The 19,139-nt window shown below is 44.2% G+C and overlaps 1 protein-coding gene across 1 annotated transcript in view; it reads right to left on the minus strand.

The window, feature by feature from the left end:
* The window catches only part of RAB7A (RAB7A, member RAS oncogene family), a 72,175-nt gene extending 65,326 nt beyond the window's left edge, over positions 1-6,849 (minus strand). The window contains exon 1 of the mRNA XM_045990899.1: positions 6,626-6,849. The gene's annotated coding sequence lies outside the window, so the exon portion shown is untranslated. The remainder of the gene's footprint in view (positions 1-6,625) is intronic.
* Positions 6,850-19,139: the final 12,290 nt, after the last annotated feature.

A 19,139-nucleotide genomic window follows, 5' to 3' on the forward strand; every position in this document is an offset into this window, starting at 1 on the left:
TAAAACCCAGCCTTTCCACTCCTCGGGATTCACATAATAGAAATGTGTACATGTATCAGACAGACAGACACAAGAACATTCATACAGCATAATTTTAACAGCAACAAATTACAAGCTACCCATATAAGCATCAATAAGTTAATAACTACATTATGGTATACCAACTAATGGAATACTTCTGGGCAATGAAAATGGAGTTTACAACTGCACTCAATACAAAATCTCACGAACAACAACAAAGAAACCAGACACAGAAGGGTACACAGTGTGTAACACCACTTACACGAAGTCCAAATCCAGCAAATCACACTACAGTGTTAAAAAAAAAAAATCAGACTCATTAACCTGGGAGGAGGGGAGGATAATGACTTGGAAGGAGGCACAATGAAGCTTCTAAGTTTATAAAAATTCTGCAAGTTCACTTATTTGTGTGCTTTTCTTAAGTATGTTCTACTTCAAATTCAAAGTTTACTCACATACAGAAATGAAAAATTACTTAAAAAATAAGGGCACCCTATACTTATCTAGTGTCACCATGCCAAACAACTTTATTCTTTTTTTTTTTATTTGACAGAGATCACAAGTAGGCAGAGAGGCAGGCAGAGGCAGGGGGTTGGAGTGGGGGGAGGGCAGGCTCCCTGTTGAGCTCCATCCCAGGACCCTGAGAACATGACCTGAGCAGAAGGCAGAGGCTTAACCTACTGAGCCACCCAGGCACCCCAAGTAACTTTATTCTTAAACTGAATGCATCACATTCACCTGTTGTCATGAAACATCTGAAAAAACACAACTAGTCTCATAATCCTCAGCTTCCTATCCCCTTTTTAGGAGAGATCCCAAAGGTCAAAGATGCAAGACTATTCAGCTTCCCCCACCACTGTTAAATTCCCACACCATATTTTATTCAACTTCACAAAACAAAGATATTAAAGTATACATTCACAGGAAGAAAACAACCAGTTAACAGTGTCTTCCTGTGGACAGTGAATCGATTTTTTTTTCTTTTTACTTCTGTGTTTCCTTAGTTTTTTTTTTTTTTCTTAAAAAGAATGGACTTGTTAAAAAAAAGGGGGCTTGTTTAATCATTAGCAGAAGAGAAATGTCATTTTATCTTACTATTTATTTTATTAAAGATTTACTTATTTGAGAGACAGGGAGCGAGCACGTACATGTGGGCACAAGCAGGAGGAAGGGAGAGGGAGAAAATCCTAGAGCAGACACCCTGCTAAGCACAGAGCCCGACACAGGGCTCTATCCCAGGACCCCAAAATCATGACCTGAGCCAGAAATCAAGTTGGCCGCTTAACCTACTGAGCAATCCAGGCACCGGAGAAATGTAATTTTAAATAAAAGGTAGCAGGCGGTGTCTGGCTGGCTCAGTTGGAAGAGCATGAGACTCTTGATCTTAGGGTTTTGAATCTGAGCCCCATGGTCAGTACAGAGATAACAAAAACATAAAACTTTAAAACAAATAAATAAACGGCAGCGGAACAGGGGTGCCTGGGTGACTCAGTGGGTTAAGTCTCTGCCTTCAGCTCAGGTCCTGATCTCAGGGTCCTGGGATCGAAAGCCCTGCGTTGGGCTCTCTGCTCAGCAGGGAGCCTGCTTCCCTCCTCTCTCTCCCCTTACCTTTCTGCCTACTTGTGATCTCTGTCAAATAAATAAATAAAAACTTAAAAAAAAAAAGGCAGTGGAAGAAAAATACATTTTTTTTTACAAAGAGTCAAATGCTGAGATCTTTAAAGGCATCATGTATAATCAAAAAGGCAGACTGGTACATCAGAAATAGCTATGTGTTGGGGTGCCTGGGTGGCTCAGTGGGGTAAGCCTCTGCCTTCGGCCTGGGTCACAGTCTCAGGGTCCTGGGATTGAGCCCCACGTCAGGCTCTCCGCTCAGCGGGGAGCCTGCTTCCCTCTCTCTCTGCCTGCTGCTCTGCCTACTTGTGCTCTCTCTGTGTCAAGTAAATAAATACAATCTTAAAAAAAAAAATAGCTATGTGTTTCAGCAGACATAGATTAACATTCTAGCAGCTGAACCACCTGAGGCCCAGAACTATCTCACGCAGAAAAACAGAAAAGGCTACCCTCTCAGCATACAGAGATGCTGTGTGGACCAAATGAAATCCTATGTGAATAGTAAGCACTACACAAACACTAAAAAGCATCTAAAGACAAATATCATATAAGAAGGTTTTCTACAAAATGTTAATACTCTTTAACAACCGTCAACTGAATGGCAGAGGTCACAGGATTTTAAGAGTGGCTGTGAACTTGTGGGCTGTCCAGATGACCCAGGGTTATTTCAGATCTGTAAGTACAAAGAGCACTGTTGGTAGACTGACTAAATACCATATATTAGAGGCACTACTTTTTATAAAGTCTGTGCTATTACAACTGGGTTTTTATTTTTCATTTCTTGTAAGATTTTATTTACTTGATAAAGAGACACAACAAGAGAAGGAACACAAGCAATGAGAGTGGGAGAGGGAGAAGCAGGCTTCCAGCCAAGCAGGGAGCCTAATGTTGGACTCGTGGGGCTTGCTCCCAGAACCCTGGCATCATGACCTGAGCCAAAGGCAGATGCTTAATGACTAAGCCACCCAGGCGCCCCTACAACTGGGTTTTTTAAAAGTTAATTCATATTGGCTTTATCATACATTCTTGAATTACTCCAATTAAAAGCTCACCAAATGGAAACAGACTTTAGATCAAAACTGCATACAAAAATTAGAAACCAATGGTAACTATTTAGCTCACAATGTAATTTTTGAAGGATTACTGAACTGAGCTGGATAACTCCAGAAAAGAGAGCAGCAAGCACAAGCCATCTTTACTTGCAGGGTCAGGGAGAACAGAGATGCTCCTTCACCATGTCTGGCAGCAGTCACACAAGCAAGTTCATTTTGAGAGCCAAGTGAGGTTATAGAATTCCTAACACTGCCCAGGTCCCCAGGCTTCCCTTAATATGCTTCTTTGGATTTGCTCTGCCCTGACAGCAAGCAGGCCAAGTCGACCAGGAAATGGACAACAAAATCAGTCAGACTGATCTCCACGGCAGTGATGACATCACCAAAACAGACAGCCCAGGAGAGGCTTGAGGTCCCCTGCATTAAGTACTGCATCCTCAGGCAAATGAGCAAGGCCAACACGGTATGTCACCACTGGAACCAACTCCCAAGTTTTCTTCCTCCCCCACAGAGACATTTTGCAAGTAGCTATTCTTAAATTTGTTTTTGAAATCACAGCCCGAGTACTAAAATTGAAACTAGTCAGAGGCACTGCTGAAAAGCCTGTTCTGATTTCACCCACCACACATCATTTTTACCTTTGATTCACAAATCACACTGCCCACAATCACCATTAAGAAGTTTTAAAACGTTAATGCAAACTTTTTCTCCGTGTTTTTTTAGGAAAAAGCAAAAAACAGAAGATGTGAGAACAAATAACTGAAGGGATCAACACATTGCAAAATGTGTCTGCAGCAAACTGCAGACACAGAAGCACAGAGCTCTACTAGATGGCACTCACGGATCGATGCTTGGTAACCCAGGAATGGATGGCTGAGAATACAATGGCAACCTTACAAGGGAGATGAGAGTCAGCAAGAAAGCCAGCAGCCGCAAGTGTGTGGGGGGGGTGCTCATTTCTAGAGCTTCAGTCTCCTTCAGAGGATGACATCAGTACCAAGGGGAACCACCGGTTAGCCTTACTCAGGAGGATTCCTCCTCCTTACTTCCCCAGAAAACCTTGCCTATAATTCTTAGTCCAGTATCTAGTCAAATACCCAGCCTTATTTGTTGAATTGAACAGATGCACAGTTACACAATTTGACCACAAGAGTAACAGCAAACATGTCAAATTTCAGAAAGGAACAGTGCATAAGAAGACTATCATAAGATAGCGGTCTCGGTTTGCTACCCCTTTGCACAGAAAGGCTAATAGCAAATATAAGGGCAGAAATGATATTAGTACAATTCTCTTTGGAGATTTATTAGAAGCTAATCAAATAACCAAAACCCTGTGCTTCACTTGGTGTGGGGTCTGGAATCAGATTCAAAGCCATACTTTACTATAAAGCAACATTCTTTGATTATGGGATTTGGGGGCTTAGGCCTGGTTGGCACAAACAAAACATAACAAGCAAATGCCCAAGTGATTGTTAACAATTACCTGGAGAGAAAGACTACAAAACTATTTTTAGAGTGCTTTCTCCTACATTCTACCCTTCTGTTTGTTTACTCGTGCAGTTCTACCATGAACATAAAACTCATCTTTTAAAGAGGAGCCAGAGCAGTTGTATGAGATGCCGTGGCATGGGGCTTTATTCAGTAAAACACTGGCATTATAACTGGTGGGCACTATATTAAACTTTCTTCATCAGCTGAAGGAAAAAAAAATCCAGCATGCCAAATGTGCCTTTGCTCAAACAACACGACAACAGCAGCAAACATCTGCAGTGTCAAATGGCAGTGACATGAACTCCCTCAAGTGAACAAAAAAAGGCCACTAGAGCAAAAGGAAAAACTAGTGTTGAAGGTTTCTCTTCCAAAGACAGGATCAATTTGAAACTGTAAGATTATCTTCCATACTCTCAAGAGCAAACCACACAAATGCTGTTACAATTAACAAAGCCTTCAAGTTGGCTTCAAGAGTCTGGTGTTCTACCAGACTGCCTCCTATGGATTCACTTGCTGAGATGAGAAACAACTCCTCTTTCCAAAAGCCTCAGGTTCTACCACCAAGCCATTCCACAACAGAATTCCTGGCTGTGATCACACACCATTTTTAAATTCCTTTAGGACAATAACCACACCTACATCCCTGACTCAATAAGCAGTAATGCCTAAGAAATGGTAGATGCTCAAAACATCTCAATGAATGAAAAGGTGCTCATCATTACTCTCCTCTCTAAATTCAAACATCATTTAAGACTACCATACTATTTACTCACTTAAATATATCAGTTTAGGTAGAACAGTTAAAAAAAAAAAAAGAAATTAGAATACAACAGGGTTGGGAGGACTAAGCTTAAGCTTGGATGGTATCTTCAGAAGTACTCAAAACTCACCTTCCAGTTCTTAGATTCAAATCTGAGCAAACTCTCCCAAGTCTGAAGAGAAACACACTAATAGGAGACTCTATTAATCCATAGATGAGAAGTCATGCGGCTAATCAGCTGCTTAAGTCACAAGGAAGAGACAAGAGCTTGTTCTTTTGGAATCCAAAAGAAGACAGAGTATTTTCAATAGGAAAGAACTAATTGGCCAGATACTGATGTACTAAGGTTTTAAGAAAGGTTCACATGGCAGGATTGCCAGGCTTAATTCGTTTGACAAAACCTTTATGTAACAACATTTTTCAGACCTCATTTAAGCACTTCGCTAAAACTGTAGAGCATCTAATATTAGCAGTACACTACAAAAAAACCTGTGTTAAAAGTCACAACCGCAACTGGAATACCTCATGATTTTAATGTAGAACTAAGGTGGCTGTAAGGTAAAAGCAGAACATTTCAAATGGGATCACTAGAAACAACGGAGGCACAGAGAGGAAGGCACCGGGTGGCAAAAGATAGATCACAAACTTCAGGAGCATCGGAAAGCAGTACAACCCAAAGACCAGTCGAGTACAGTACTCTGGAATCTGACTGCCTCAGCTTGAACCTTCGCTCCTTAACTTATCTATCTGTGTGACCTTGGCCAAACAACTTAATCTCTCCGTTTTTTGACAATAATGGTACTTCAAAGGGCTGTTCTGAGCCTTCAACGTAAAAATCCTTGCAAGGGTCTTGCCATGCTGCCGAGACCACAACCAGCGCTCGAATGTTTGCTATTATTATTCTCAATTTTCCACTTTTACGAAAGAAACACCTGGCATCAAGCTTTGATTTAAGGCAGTAAGAGGTCCCTCAACGCGGTGGAGACCAAACACCATCTTTCCCCCAGTAAGTTTGAAAACTTCCTTGGGGATCTACCACAACACACTTAGGACAAAAAGCTCCCTGTGTCCCGGAGCCAGAGGCGTCTCACATGTATACAAGTGCTTGGGGCGAGCCCAATGCACGTGACCTGACTCACTGCCTTGACTCAGTTGCCTTCAGAGAACCTCTCTCACTAACAGGGTCAGGCTGTTCACTGAGATACAGATGGGAACGTGGCTCAGTCCGGGCGCCTGTTAACAAGGCCCGCGCGATCCGGGGCGCCCGGGCTAGCGTCCCCTGGCAAGGCAGCGGGCGGGGTCGACTCCGACAAACTCCGGCTCGCTGCTCCAAGGGACTCAGCCCAATAGCGCGTCCCGCAGCAGCGCAGGCCCGCAGTGTCCAGAGGCCACCCAAATCAGAAGACCCCCGGCTTGGTTCTTGACGCTACCAACAAACGAGGCGTCCGGGACCGCCAGCCTGTGGCCGGCAACCCGGCCAGAGGTCACACCCGACGACCTCTGACCTCCCCCTCGGCCGGGTGCGGTCCGGGCCTGCTCTTGGGCCCTGAGCAACGCAGGGTTTCCCCGCGAGGCCTCGCAGGGCCCAGAGCCTACCCAAGATAGGGACGACGCGAGGCCCGGGCGACCGAGAAGCTGAGGAGGGGGATGGGGCCAGGCCACCGGCCAGGCTGGGCCCGCTGCTTACCGCGGCCGCTCCGCTTGGGGCTCCGGGCCGGGCGCGTCGCTAAGGCTCCCGCCGAGGAGGAAGTACAAGGGAGGACAGGGGCTGAAGAGAAGTCCAAGTTCCGGTTCCAGCGGCCTCCTCGGCACTCCCCAAGCCTTCAACGCCGCCGCTACCGCCGCCTTGGGCTTTATGGCCAAGACTCCGGCTCCGCTCCCACTTCCGCCACCGCCGCCGCCCCGAGCGGAAGTACTTGTCACGAGACTCTCGACGCCCAGAGTGCGGGGGAGGAGCCCCGCCTCAATCTTGCGTCACGTTCCGGCCGCTTCTGGGCTGAGCCTGGATCACGTGGCACAAACATGTCTGCCCCCAATTGGTTGTTGCCATCTTTGAGGCTTGTACAATGAGAAGAACGGCGCCATGTTGAATCCGCGCAGGGCTGTCTCAGCCGTTTCAGCTGTCTCGGCGTTCGCTCCCACTCCCGCGTTCCTCCAGAATAATGAATGCCAGGGAAGAGAGGACGAGAGCAAACTGGCTCTTACAGTACAGTACTCTGCAGAAGGCACCGATCAGCCAACTAAGTAGTCCTACTGTGTGCCTTGAGCTCTTCAGAATCAACGAAGCTTGCATGCTCTAGGCAGAGACTTTCTCAGGGGGAGGTCTCTAAGCAGTGGGAGAGAAAAGAGTGGTTATTTGACAAACTTACATTGGGTTGAGGAAGAGTACCCATATTTGCTGAGCCCCTACCAGGTCCCTGTAGTACACCTTTGGAACATCTCCGTTTGTCCTTGATCACTTAAGGAAAGATTATTTTCACCATTTTGCAAATACGGAACAGAGACCCGCTACAAGTGGGTTCGACTTCGCTCGCACAGTAAGTGGTAGGGTGAGATGTGAAGGAGGGTGGATGTCAATGTGCATGATTTAGTCGACTGAAAATGACTGTACCAATTGTGTAACAGAGTGACGGAGATGTGGAGGTGAATTAGACGTTACCAGAACATTTCGTCTGGTCTAAGTAAATGGAAAACCAGCGTAATCCAACTAACATGAGGTTCCTCCTTAGCGAGTCACACACAGATGCACCAGGTGGAATTGTCTCACAAAGTAAACTTATTTGCAGCAAATAAGGAGATTGCTGGGGAGTAATTTACAAATCCGTGGCTCCTAGAGCAAAGGGGAATGGATTCCTTTTATTTAGGGTTAGGATGACTATTTAGATAGGGGAGCCTTGTCATCTTATGTAGAGGTGGGCGAAAGGAGGTGCATGTGCCTTAAGGAAACATGCCTATACATACATGGTATGTTATGTATATGAAGCCTTGTGCTCCTCCTTGGGTGGAGACTTTACTATTAAAATGAGGTAAGGGTAAGTCTTACCTCATTTTACCACTCCATGGTCCATCTGCATACGTGTGAGTAGAGGGATAAGTTCAAAGGGGTCTGGGTAGTCTGGGCAGTTATTATTGCTTAAGGAGTACCGTTTGTTTGTTTGTTTGTTTGTTTGTTTTTTAAAGATTGTATTTATTTGACAAAGGGAGAGAGAGTGCACACAAGTAGGCAGAGTGGCAGGCAGAGGGAGAGGGAGAAGCAGGCTCCCCGCTGAGTGAAGAGCCAGAGGTGACTTGATCCCAGGACCCTGAGCTGAAGGGAGACGCTTAACTGAGCCACCCAGGTGCCCTGATTGAGGGGTATTTGGGTTTCCATCAGGGAATGTTATGCCCCTCAGGTCTTTTGCCTGAGTTAAAAGATAATGGGAGGGGGGGGGAGATAGGCTGGAAAGAAGAGCCTAAGGAAAAATGTGGGACAATGAGTCCAACAAGCAGGTAGGCAGTAAAGGTCAGGCTTTGGAGTGCAGCTGGTGACAAGAGCTCAAGACTCCCTGAGCTTAGAACCAAAGATGAGGCAATAAAAACTGTACACTGTAGAGCTCTTAAGAGGGTGGGACACCCTATCAAAAATCTGTCCCATCCAAACACATCAACTCAGAACTTTATCTCCATCTTCAACAACATGCTCTTCTCATAGTCTTTTCCTGTCTTGGTTCATGAAAACTTCATTCTTTCAGTTGCTCACTCCAGAAAACTTTGGAACCACTCTTGTCTCCGGTAGCAGATTGAATAGTGACCTGTAAAAAGATAAGCCTAAATCCTGGAACTTGTGGATGTGACCTGATTCGGAAAAAGGGTATTTGCAAATGTGATTGAGGATCTTGAGATGAGAGCATCCTGGATTATTCAGGTGGGTCCTACATCCAATGACAGGTGTCCTTAAAAGATACACACAGAGTACAGACACACAGAGAAAAGAAGTCCCTGTGAGGATGGAGTCAGAGATTTGAGTGAATAGCCACAAACCAAAGAATGCTGACAGACCCCAGAAGCTGAAAAGGACCAAAAAAGGGGGCGGTTGATTTTGAGTTTTCTATTTGAGGTCCAAGAGAGAATACCTTTCTGTTGTTTTAGCCACCAAGCTTGTGGTGATGTGTTACAGCAGTCCTGGAAAATGAATTTAACTCCCTTCTGTCTTGTGCCCCTCATCTACAGCCTTCAAAAGATGTTCAGAACCTGGATACTTCTTACTATCTCTGCCATTACCACCTGGTCTCAACCTCCATCATTTCTCCCCTAGAGTACTGCAAAAAATCTTGGTTTCCTGCTCCCACATCACTTCTTACCATTTCTTAACACAGCAGTCAGAGTAATTCTATAAAAATGTCAAACCGTCATTCTCATGGTCAAACTCTTCCCATAAATCAGACTAAAACTAAAAGCTTTGACCCCCAAATACCTCTCTGGTATTCTCCTTCTAATATCCCCTCAGATCAGCCTGCTCAAACTATACTAGTTTATGAAGAGAGAAGGCACACATTTAACTCAGGCCTTTACAGTTGCATTTCTTTCTGTCTAGAAAGCTCTTCCCCTATATACCTGTATGGCCACTCCCTCACTTTTCTCAGGTCTTGACTTAAATGTCATCTTCTCAGTGAGAATGGCCTTTCCTATTGAAAATGAAAGTTCCTTTTCCTATCAACACTTAGACACAAAACACCACTGCTTCCTGCTTGCCTTTTTTTTTTTTTTAAAGATTGATTTATTTGAGAGAGAGAGTAAAAGAGAGTGAGAGGAAGAGCAGAGGGAGAGAATCTTCAGGCAGACTCCCCGCTGAGCCTGAAGCCGGATGCTGGGATTGATCGCATGACCAGCAGGCACTTTGGTCTTGTTTCACTCATTGCTATATCCCTGATCCCTAGAACAGTGCTGGGGCACAGCAGGTGCTCAATGAGTACCATTTGCAGAGTCTTCAGGGGAATGAAACTTGGAAATCATCTCAAAGGCCAAGAATTATGGAAATTCCACCCCATTCTGCAGCCATACAAAATGATAGGTTTGAAGATAAGTAATTAGAGAACACAGGAAGAGGCAAAGCCTCTGCCTTCTAAGACGTTGACTGAGAAGTCTATTCGGATGTAAATGTGGGCCATTTTTTAAAAAGATTTTATTTATTTAGGGACGCCTGGGTGGTTCAGTTGGTTAAGCGGCTGCCTTCGGCTAAGGTCATGATCCCAACATCCTGGGATCGAGTCCCACATCTGGCTCCTTGCTCGGCAGGGAGCCTGCTTCTCCCTCTGCCTCTGCCTGCCATTCTGTCTGCCTGTGCTTGCTCTCTCTCTCTCTCTTTGACAAATAAATAAATAAAATCTTAAAAAAATATATCTTTAGGTTAAGGCCTCTGCCTTCGGCTCAGGTCGTGGTCCCGGGGTTCTGGGATCCGGCCCCGCATCGGGCTCTCTGCTCTGTGGACAGCCTGCTTCCTCCCCTCTCTCTCTGCCTGCCTCTCTGCCTACTTGTGGTCTCTGTCTGTCAAATAAATAAATTTAAAAAAAAAAAAGATTTTATTTATTTATTTGAGAGAGAGAGACTGACGAAGCAGGGGGAGGGGCAGAGGGAGAAGCAGACTCCCCACTGAGCAGGGAGCTTGACTCAGGGCTTGATCCCAGGATCTTGGGATCATGACCTGACCTAAAGGTAGATGCTTAAACAACTGAGCCTCCCAGGTGGCTTCCCAAATGGGCTGCTTCTTATGGAAAAGGAAGGATGACTCAGAAGAAACCCACGAGCCAAGAGGATAGAATCAAGAGCTGCAGAGAATATTCCCAGGGAACAGGATTGTACCCTAATCAAAGAGCTGGCAATGTGTGTCTAACTGGATTTCAGAATTGCTATGGCTCAGTGGTAGGTATGTGACTCCTGTTTTCCCTGTTTTGGGAACAGAAGTGTCTGCTCTGGGGACACCTGGGTGGTTCATTTGGTTAAGCGACCGACTCTCGTTTTCAGCTCAGATTGTGGTCTCAGGATCGTGAGATTGAGTCCAGTGTCAGGCTCTATGCGCAGCCCGAAGTCAGCTTGGGACTCTCGCTCCCTCTGCCTCTGCCCCTCCCCCACTTCAAATAAATCAGTAAATTTAAAAAGGGAAAAATTGTCTGCTTTGGTTCTCTCAAGCCTGTTAACTCTGTTAGGTTTCTGGAGAGCCAAAAACCTGTCTGTAGCTTACAGGTCTTCAGATCAAAAAGAATAGTACTCAACAGGCTGTTCTTGAAGAATCATGCCTAATCTGTACCTGGACCTGATTTATAAGATAAGATCCATTATGAGCCAGTGATGTTTTGGGATGAGACGTTAAGGGTCCTTGGGAGGAGGTGAGTATATTTTGCACGCGGGAAGAATGTAAATAATTTGTATCCAGACAGTGGACAATGGTAGATTAAAGATGGTGGTAAATTCTTTGCTCCTCCTTTGAGACATGGCATCTGCTTCCCTTCCTTTCGAATTTGGGTTGGACTTCCTCACTTATTTGGCCAAAAGGATATAGCAGAAGTGATCATAAGAAGCTTTACAGTTTCACCCAGCAGTCTTGAAATGCTCAGGCAGTAGAAGCTGCTCCTCAGGAAGCAGTCTCAATGCTTTGTGAAGCCCAAACCATTACAGGTGTTCTTACCAACAGCCCCACCTGGGCCCCCAGCAGGCAGTCAGCATTAATTGCCAGCCGTGTAACTGTACCATTTGGGAGGTCCAGCCATATTAAACTTCAAATGACTGTAGCCCCAACGAAAAGTTGACTGTCATCATACAAGAGACTCCAAGTGAGACCTACTCATTTGAGCCCAGCCAAACTACAGAACCAAGAGAGCCTAATAAATTCTTATTTTAAGCTGCTGTGTTTTGGGCTGCTTTGTTACACAGTGATAGAGAACCAAAATAGGGCCTACAGAAAATGAAGGGGAAGGGAAGAGTTATATAAAAGACCTTTGGTAGAACAGGTTTGGGATGGGGGACACAGACCTCAGAGCTGTTAGTTAAGGGAATGACATGATGACAGCTATTTTAAGAATGTTCCACTAAACTGGTGTCCTGCTGGCAGCAAGAGAGGAGGAAGCCCAAGCTGGGACTGTATGTGAGGTTTCGTGGACAGGGAATGTCAGGGATTGTGACTTACTGATTTATGCAGAAAACTCACTTGAGGAAGTTTGTCACATCAGTGGGACATGGATGGGAACTGGTACTATTTGATTGAGCTTGCAAGGTCAGAGAAAGAGAAGATTGGATCCTGGAAGGTTCAAAGGAGGTTAAAGTGAGGTTAGGAGTGAGGAGTTCACTTCCGGAAATACTGACTCAGACGACCTCTCTGGAACAGGTGAGTGGAGATGTGGATGACCCTGAGGCAGACAGGGGGCAGTTAGCAATCTGGGTCCCTCAGTGTAGCCTGGGCTGACAATAGAGATTGGAGAGTGGTGATGGGTATGAATAAGATATCCCATAAAAGAAGTCCAGGAGTGTTTCATTCTTTCAATAAACTATTTACTGAGAATCTCTCATGTGTTAAGCATTGTTCCATGCTAAGAACATGAGAAAAGTAAAGCTTCTCAAGATCCTTACTACTTTGTGTAGTAAACGACACATAAGTAAATACCCCCCCAACACACAAAATTTCATTTAAATTTCCATCAGAGGAAACTGGTTAAATAAGTCACAATATATCCAGTCAATGGAATACTATGCAACTATAAAAAAGAGTGAGAGAATTCTCTATATATTGATATGGAAATATATCTAAGATATTATTAAGTGACAAAGCAAGATACAGAATTGCATGTATCATATGTTTCTTTTCTGGAGGGGGTAAGAGTGAAGGTAGAAAAAGAATACACTTCAGCAAATAAAAAATGTGGTTAACTGGTATATCAATTAAGATTTAATCAGAGCAATTAGAATAAAAAATTAACCAACACATGCCATCCCTGGGTGGTCTCTGGTTCTCTTTGCCTGGAATGGCCCTACTACCATGGTCTTCGAGGCCCTACATCATTTGATTTTTGTCTGTTTTTCATGGATTTATTCATGCAACAAGCCTAGGTTTGAGCACTTCCTGTGCACTGTTCTGAGCCCTGGAGAGAGAGCAGTGCACAAATTAGACAAAACCCCTGCCCTCGTGGAACTTAGGTTCTAGTGGCAGCCCCAGAAAATAAACAATCTAAATAAGTAAAATATATAGTGTATTATTAGATGGTGTAAGTGTGATGGAGAAAAACAAAACAGGGAAGTAGGGAGGCGAAGGACCCTGCTCCAGCTAGTCTTCCTTTCTCCCTGATCAGTCAACCTACTCCTGCCACACTGGCCTTCTTACTTCTCAGATACATCAGACTTGTTCCACCATTGTCCTTCTTAGTTCTTTCTCGACAGTTCCCCCCTCCCCCATTCTGAAGATCTTGATATGGCTGTGTCCTTCCTGCCATTTCAGTCTCAACTCAGGCCCTCCTGGATCACCCTGTCTAATGTTATTTCCCAGTTATTCTTTGTCCTCCAGCCTTGTGACATTGTAACATTTCCTCCATATCTTCTCTAGATGCAAGAAGAGGAGTGGGAGCTGTCTTCCAGCAACAGCTGTTTGCTATGGAAGTGGGAGAATAAACTACTTTCTGCCCCTGCTACAAATACAGCATGACAAATATTACATAAAGGAAACAAAGGAGGGGCGCCTGGGTCGCTCAGTGGGTTAAGCCTCTGCCTTCGGCTCAGGTCATGATCTCAGGGGCCTGGGATCGAACCCCGCATTGGGCTCTCTGCTCGGCAGGGAGCTGGCTTCCCCGTCTCTCTCTTCTTGCTGCTCTGCCTACTTGTGATCTCTCTCACTCTGTCAAATAAATAAATAAAATTCAAAAAAAAAAAGGAAACGAAGGAGTGAGGGTGGCCACTGAGAGCCATCTGATGTAGCCTGGGAGACGGAGTGGTCATGGAAGGCTTCCCAGAGGAGGCAGTGCCGAGGTGACTCATGAAGAGTAAGAAAGAATCCGCTGGGCAAAGGTGAAAGGTGGTTTCTGCCAACAGAGGGACAGCTATGTGCAAAGGTTTGGAGAAAAGAGAGAGCATGTCACAACTCATTCCAGAAACTGCTGACTGTTCAGTGTTCCTAGAGAACAGAGTTAGAGGGAAGGAAGCAGGAGCAGGAAGGAAACCAAAGAAGAAAGAGCAGGTCATGATAGGTTGTGAATGCCTTTGATCTAGATGTTGAGGGGCCTTTTCCTGTTTACCTGGTGTCCACGATCGAGATACAAGATTGAGGACAGAGTTGAGGATCTCATATTTCAGCATGATTAAGGATGTCTGCTAAGACTGGGGCAAGAACAGGCACTGCCCCAGGAGTATACAGAGAAGCGGCAGGACTGGCCTGACCACAGTCACTCACCCTCCTCTACACACAATGAGCAAAAGTGTGGAAAGAGCTGAGACAGGGAATCCTTGTAGGCCCAGGGTCCAGTGGGGAGTACTGGGGTTTTCCCCTCCCCCACAATTGCCAAGGTGAGGGGGTTCTATGAGACTTACTCTTCAAGCTGGGGTGGAGGGCTACAAGCAAGATCGATGAGCATCTCATTTCCCAGTGGAACCCCTCATTAGGCAGCAGATGTACTGATCCTCCCCTCTGTGTCCCTGGACAGGGAAAGGAGAGGGACATAAGGACAAGAGCCTCATAAAATGAGTTGGGAAGGATTCCTGTACTTTCTCGTTGAAAACTGGACATTTTAAATAATTGAACGTGCAACTCAAGATATCATATTCTCCCCTCCTCAGGGTCTTTTGTCATTACTGCTGCTTCTGGTAGTTGTCTGTTAAGTGACTATCCTGAACTATAATTCCTGTATTCTTTGTCTTATTAGGCCACTGACATTTATTCAGTTAGCTTACTGGTAAGCTAATGATTGGACAAAAATTTCTATAAATGCCTGGAATCAACAAATCTCCCAGTTGGTCGGCTCTTAGTGTGTATTAGGATACGCTTTCCATGTGCAGGCAAGCAGTTACACTCCACTTAGCATTCCCTTGTGCACTGCTTCAAGGGCAACCAAAAGGTGAGAGCTCGGGGTTTTTGTTTTGTTTTTGTTATTTTTTGTTTTGTTTTGTTTTTATTCTTTCCTGAGCATGTGTATCCCTGGGCACACAGACCTATGCGTGTGAATGAACTTTTAGATTTCCTAGAATATGTAGAAGATTTCAAAGCCCCTATGGACATCTATTCCCTAACTCTTCCTTTCTCAGCCTCTTTTTTTTTTCATCTATTGTGTGACCCAACCCTTATCTATTCCCTCTACCAGTCACAAAGTTAAAACACTTGGCCTGTACATTTTTTTTTTAAACATCCCCTAGGGGTACCTGGGTAGCTCAGTTGGTTCAGCATCCCACTCTTGATTTTGGCTCAGATCATGATCTCAAGGTCATGATCTCAGGGTCATGAGATGGAGCCATGTGTGTGTGGGTGGGGTGAAAGAGGGGGTTCTGAGCTCAGTGGGGAGTACGCCTGAGATTCTCTCTCTCCCTCTCCCCCTTGCTTTCTCTCTAAAATAAATAAATCTTAAAAATAAATAAATAAATATATAAAATCCCCTAAAAGAAGAAAACTTTCTACAGTGGGTGAGCTCCAAGTGAAGCCAAATACAGTCTTGCCACTTAAGTCTTTAGGGAACCACAGACAAGTCAGATAATGAAAATCACTTGGAAATACACCTTTTTTTTAAAAGATTTTATTTATTTATTTGACAGAGAGAGATCATAAGTAGGCAGAGAGGCAGGCAAAGAGAGAGAGAGAGGGAAGCAGGCTCCCCGCTGAGCAGAAAGCCCGATGCAGGGCTTGATCCCAGACCCTGAGATCATGACCTGAGCCAAAGGCAGAGACTTTAACCCACTGAGCCACCCAGGCGCCCCAGAAATGCATCTTTTAAAGACTTCTAGCTCCATTCCTTTTCCCTTGGTAGCTGCCACACTATACTAGGACTGAAGATTGTTATTTTTTTTTTAAGAATTTATTTATTTATTTGACAGAGAGAGATCACAAGTAGGCAGAGAGGCAGGCAGAGAGAGAGAGAGAGAGAGAGAGAAGAAAGCAGGCTCCCCACTGAGCAGAGAGCCCAATGTGGGACCCGATCCCAGGACCCCGAGATCATGACCGGAGCCGAAGGCAGAGGCTTAACCCACTGAGCCACCCAGGTGCCCCGATTGTTACTTTTTTTAAAGATTAATTTATTGATTTCTGAGAGAGAGAGAGAGTACAGTGGGGAAGAGCAGAAGGAGAGGGATACAGGATCTCAAGCAGACTCCGTGCTGAATGCATAGCCCAAAGCAGGGCTTGATCTGATAACCCTGAGATGACAACCTGAACCAAAATCAAGAGTTGGACACTCAACAGACTGAGCCACCCAGGCACCCTACAGGTTGTTATGTTTGAAGGCTCTTGACCTGGAGAACAAGAGCTGGGTCTAGGGCAAGTTAAAATGTCATAAAACTCATTGTTCTTACTGACACTCACCTTTATTCTTGAATAAGTGTTCTTCAGGTTGTTCCAAGCCTTTGGCTAATTTCCGCACTCCTCAAAAAGTGGATTCTGATCATTTTTGCCAGTTTTTCTGGTTGATTTTATGAAGGAGACAATTTTTTGAGTCCTTACATTGCCATTTTCACTGACCTCACTCACACATACTTGTTTTTAAACTTGAAAATGAACCCTGAACTTTTTCAAATAAGACTAATTATTCTGAAGTATGATGTTCTCATGATTGAATTGCATTCTACTCCATGAATAAATGATTGTTTCTTTAAGAACCACCTCCCAACTGTCAGACATTAGGAGGTGAAAATCTCCAGGGATATGCTGGAGCCAGCGTGAACTGACCCTCAAGACCCACTTGCATACATCTCTTCCCAATCTCTGTTAGGTGTTCATTGGTAGCTTGAAACCAGCCATGGTGGAAATGTTTACACCACAGAAACTGGCAAAATGTTTCTCTCCGCCCCAACTGACAGGTGTTAAACATTCAATTGCACATCACTGGGGGCTGATACCATAACAGAAAGCCACACTAGGACCACGTTTTATTCCTTAAGACTCAGCAGAGGACCAAGCACCATGATCACCGTGAGTGATCATGATTTTTTGTTCTTTTTGTGTACATGCTTCTTAACAGAGTCAAATTTCCAATTTGAGTACTATTTTATAATCTTTCTTGATTCAGCAAAACTTCAAAGCTTATTACACATTGAAACATAATTGTCCTTATTTTAATGGTTGCAATTTTCCTTTGAATGAATGAATCATGATTTCTTCAATTCTCCCATGTTGATTTATTATTAGGTTATTTCTGATCTTTCACAGTGATGGACATCTTTGTGTAATGACCATTTTATATCCTGTTACAACTCCTTTAAATCTGGGAACAGGTTATCTTTCTTTTTTTAATATTTTATTTATTTGACAGAGAGAAATCACAACTAGGCAGAGAGGCAGGCAGAGAGAGAGGAGGAAGCAGGCTCCCAGCGGAGCAGAGAGCCCGATGTGGGGCTCGATCCCAGGACCCTGGGATCATGACCTGAGCCAAAGGCAGAGGCTTTAACCCACTGAACCACCCAGGCGCCCCTGGGAACAGGTTATCTTATTAAAAAAAAAAAACAACAACAAACACCTGAAGGGTGCCTAGGTGTCTCAGTTGACTAAGTGTCCAACTCTTGATTTTGGCTCAGGTCCTGATCTCAGGGTCATGTTTTTGAGCCCATGTCAGTCTCCACACTCAGCATGGAGTCTGCTTGTCTTTCTCCCTCTGCTTCTCCCACCACTCATGCTGTCTCTTAAATAAATAAGATCTTTAAAATAAAAACACCTAAGATAGAGTAAAAAACACAAATGACCTCCTAGATCATTAATTCTTTTATATACTGAGTGTCTTTTCTAGGCCAAAGTATAGCACCTGTTACAGGGACTCAGAAATAACACTGGCCTGAGTCTCCCATTTACAAACAGGTCCTACATTTAGAATTTTACCGATGTCTCCAAAGGAAACTACACCTGCAAAACAGTGGTACTCATTATATAATTCTATTCTGAACCAGACTCTGGTTCTGAACCAGGAATAATCAGGGTATACTTTCAAGTTGTTCTAATAGAGGACCTAAATACTTGCACATTAGAAAGACAGAAGTTTCTTCTTCATCTATTAATAGCCCTGCTTTGCAGTATCAGGGAGCCAGCCTTCAAATATATCATTGGTCAACTATCCCTAGGCATGCCCCAGTCTGCTCAGTCCAATGTGGCTCACTGCCTACTGGAAGTAAGAAAATACCTTTTCTCTTTTTGGAGCCCCTGAAGTTGTGTATATCACGTGCTCCCACATTCTATAGACCAGACTTCATTATATGGCCACACGTAGCTGCAAGGGAGTCTGGGAAATGTTGTGTTTGACCTGGTTCACAATAAATACAGCTAAAAAGGGCACCTGGATAGCTCAGTGGGTTAAAGCCTCTGCCTTTGGCTTGGGTCATGATCCCAGGGTCCTGGGATCAAGCCCCGCTGCTTCCCCCCCCACCCCCGCCGGCCTCTCTGCCTACTTGTGATCTCTGTCTGTCAAATAAATAAATAAAATCTTTTTAAAAATACAGCTAAAAATCGAGTATCATGATAATATAAAAAGTAGAGAACTGATTTGGAATAAAATTAACATTTTCTCGTATAGTTTCTAATATCTTTTGAAATGAATTAATACTTTTTATGTTCTACAAATTTATAAATTAAAACTTTTCTATATTCATCTTGAATATATTCCAGTTACACTGCATCATCATTTTTATGTTAAAAGCATTAAGTTGGTAAACTTAAACCTTTAAATTGTACCAGCAATTTTACTACCCTGTTTCAGTCTTCTTCCACTTTCTTATATGCCAGGAGATAAAAGGAATTGGACCCAACCTTGCTCAGCTGTGTAAACAGACAGGGGAGACCTAATCTCTGCCCTCTTGGTCTAGAATGGTAGCCAAATATGGAAATAAATAATTAGAGAAGGTATACATATAGAAGCCTAGAACAAGACATTTCCCGGGGAGGTAAGAGAAAGCTTCTAAGAAGAGGCAGTCCAGGGGCTCCTGGCTGGCTCAGTCATTAGAGCATGTGACTCTTATCTCAAAGTTGTGAGTTCAAGCCCCACATTGGGCATAGAGCCTAATTT

Source organism: Meles meles, chromosome 20 (assembly GCF_922984935.1).
Source record: "Meles meles chromosome 20, mMelMel3.1 paternal haplotype, whole genome shotgun sequence".
NCBI classification, from domain to species: Eukaryota; Metazoa; Chordata; class Mammalia; order Carnivora; family Mustelidae; genus Meles; species Meles meles.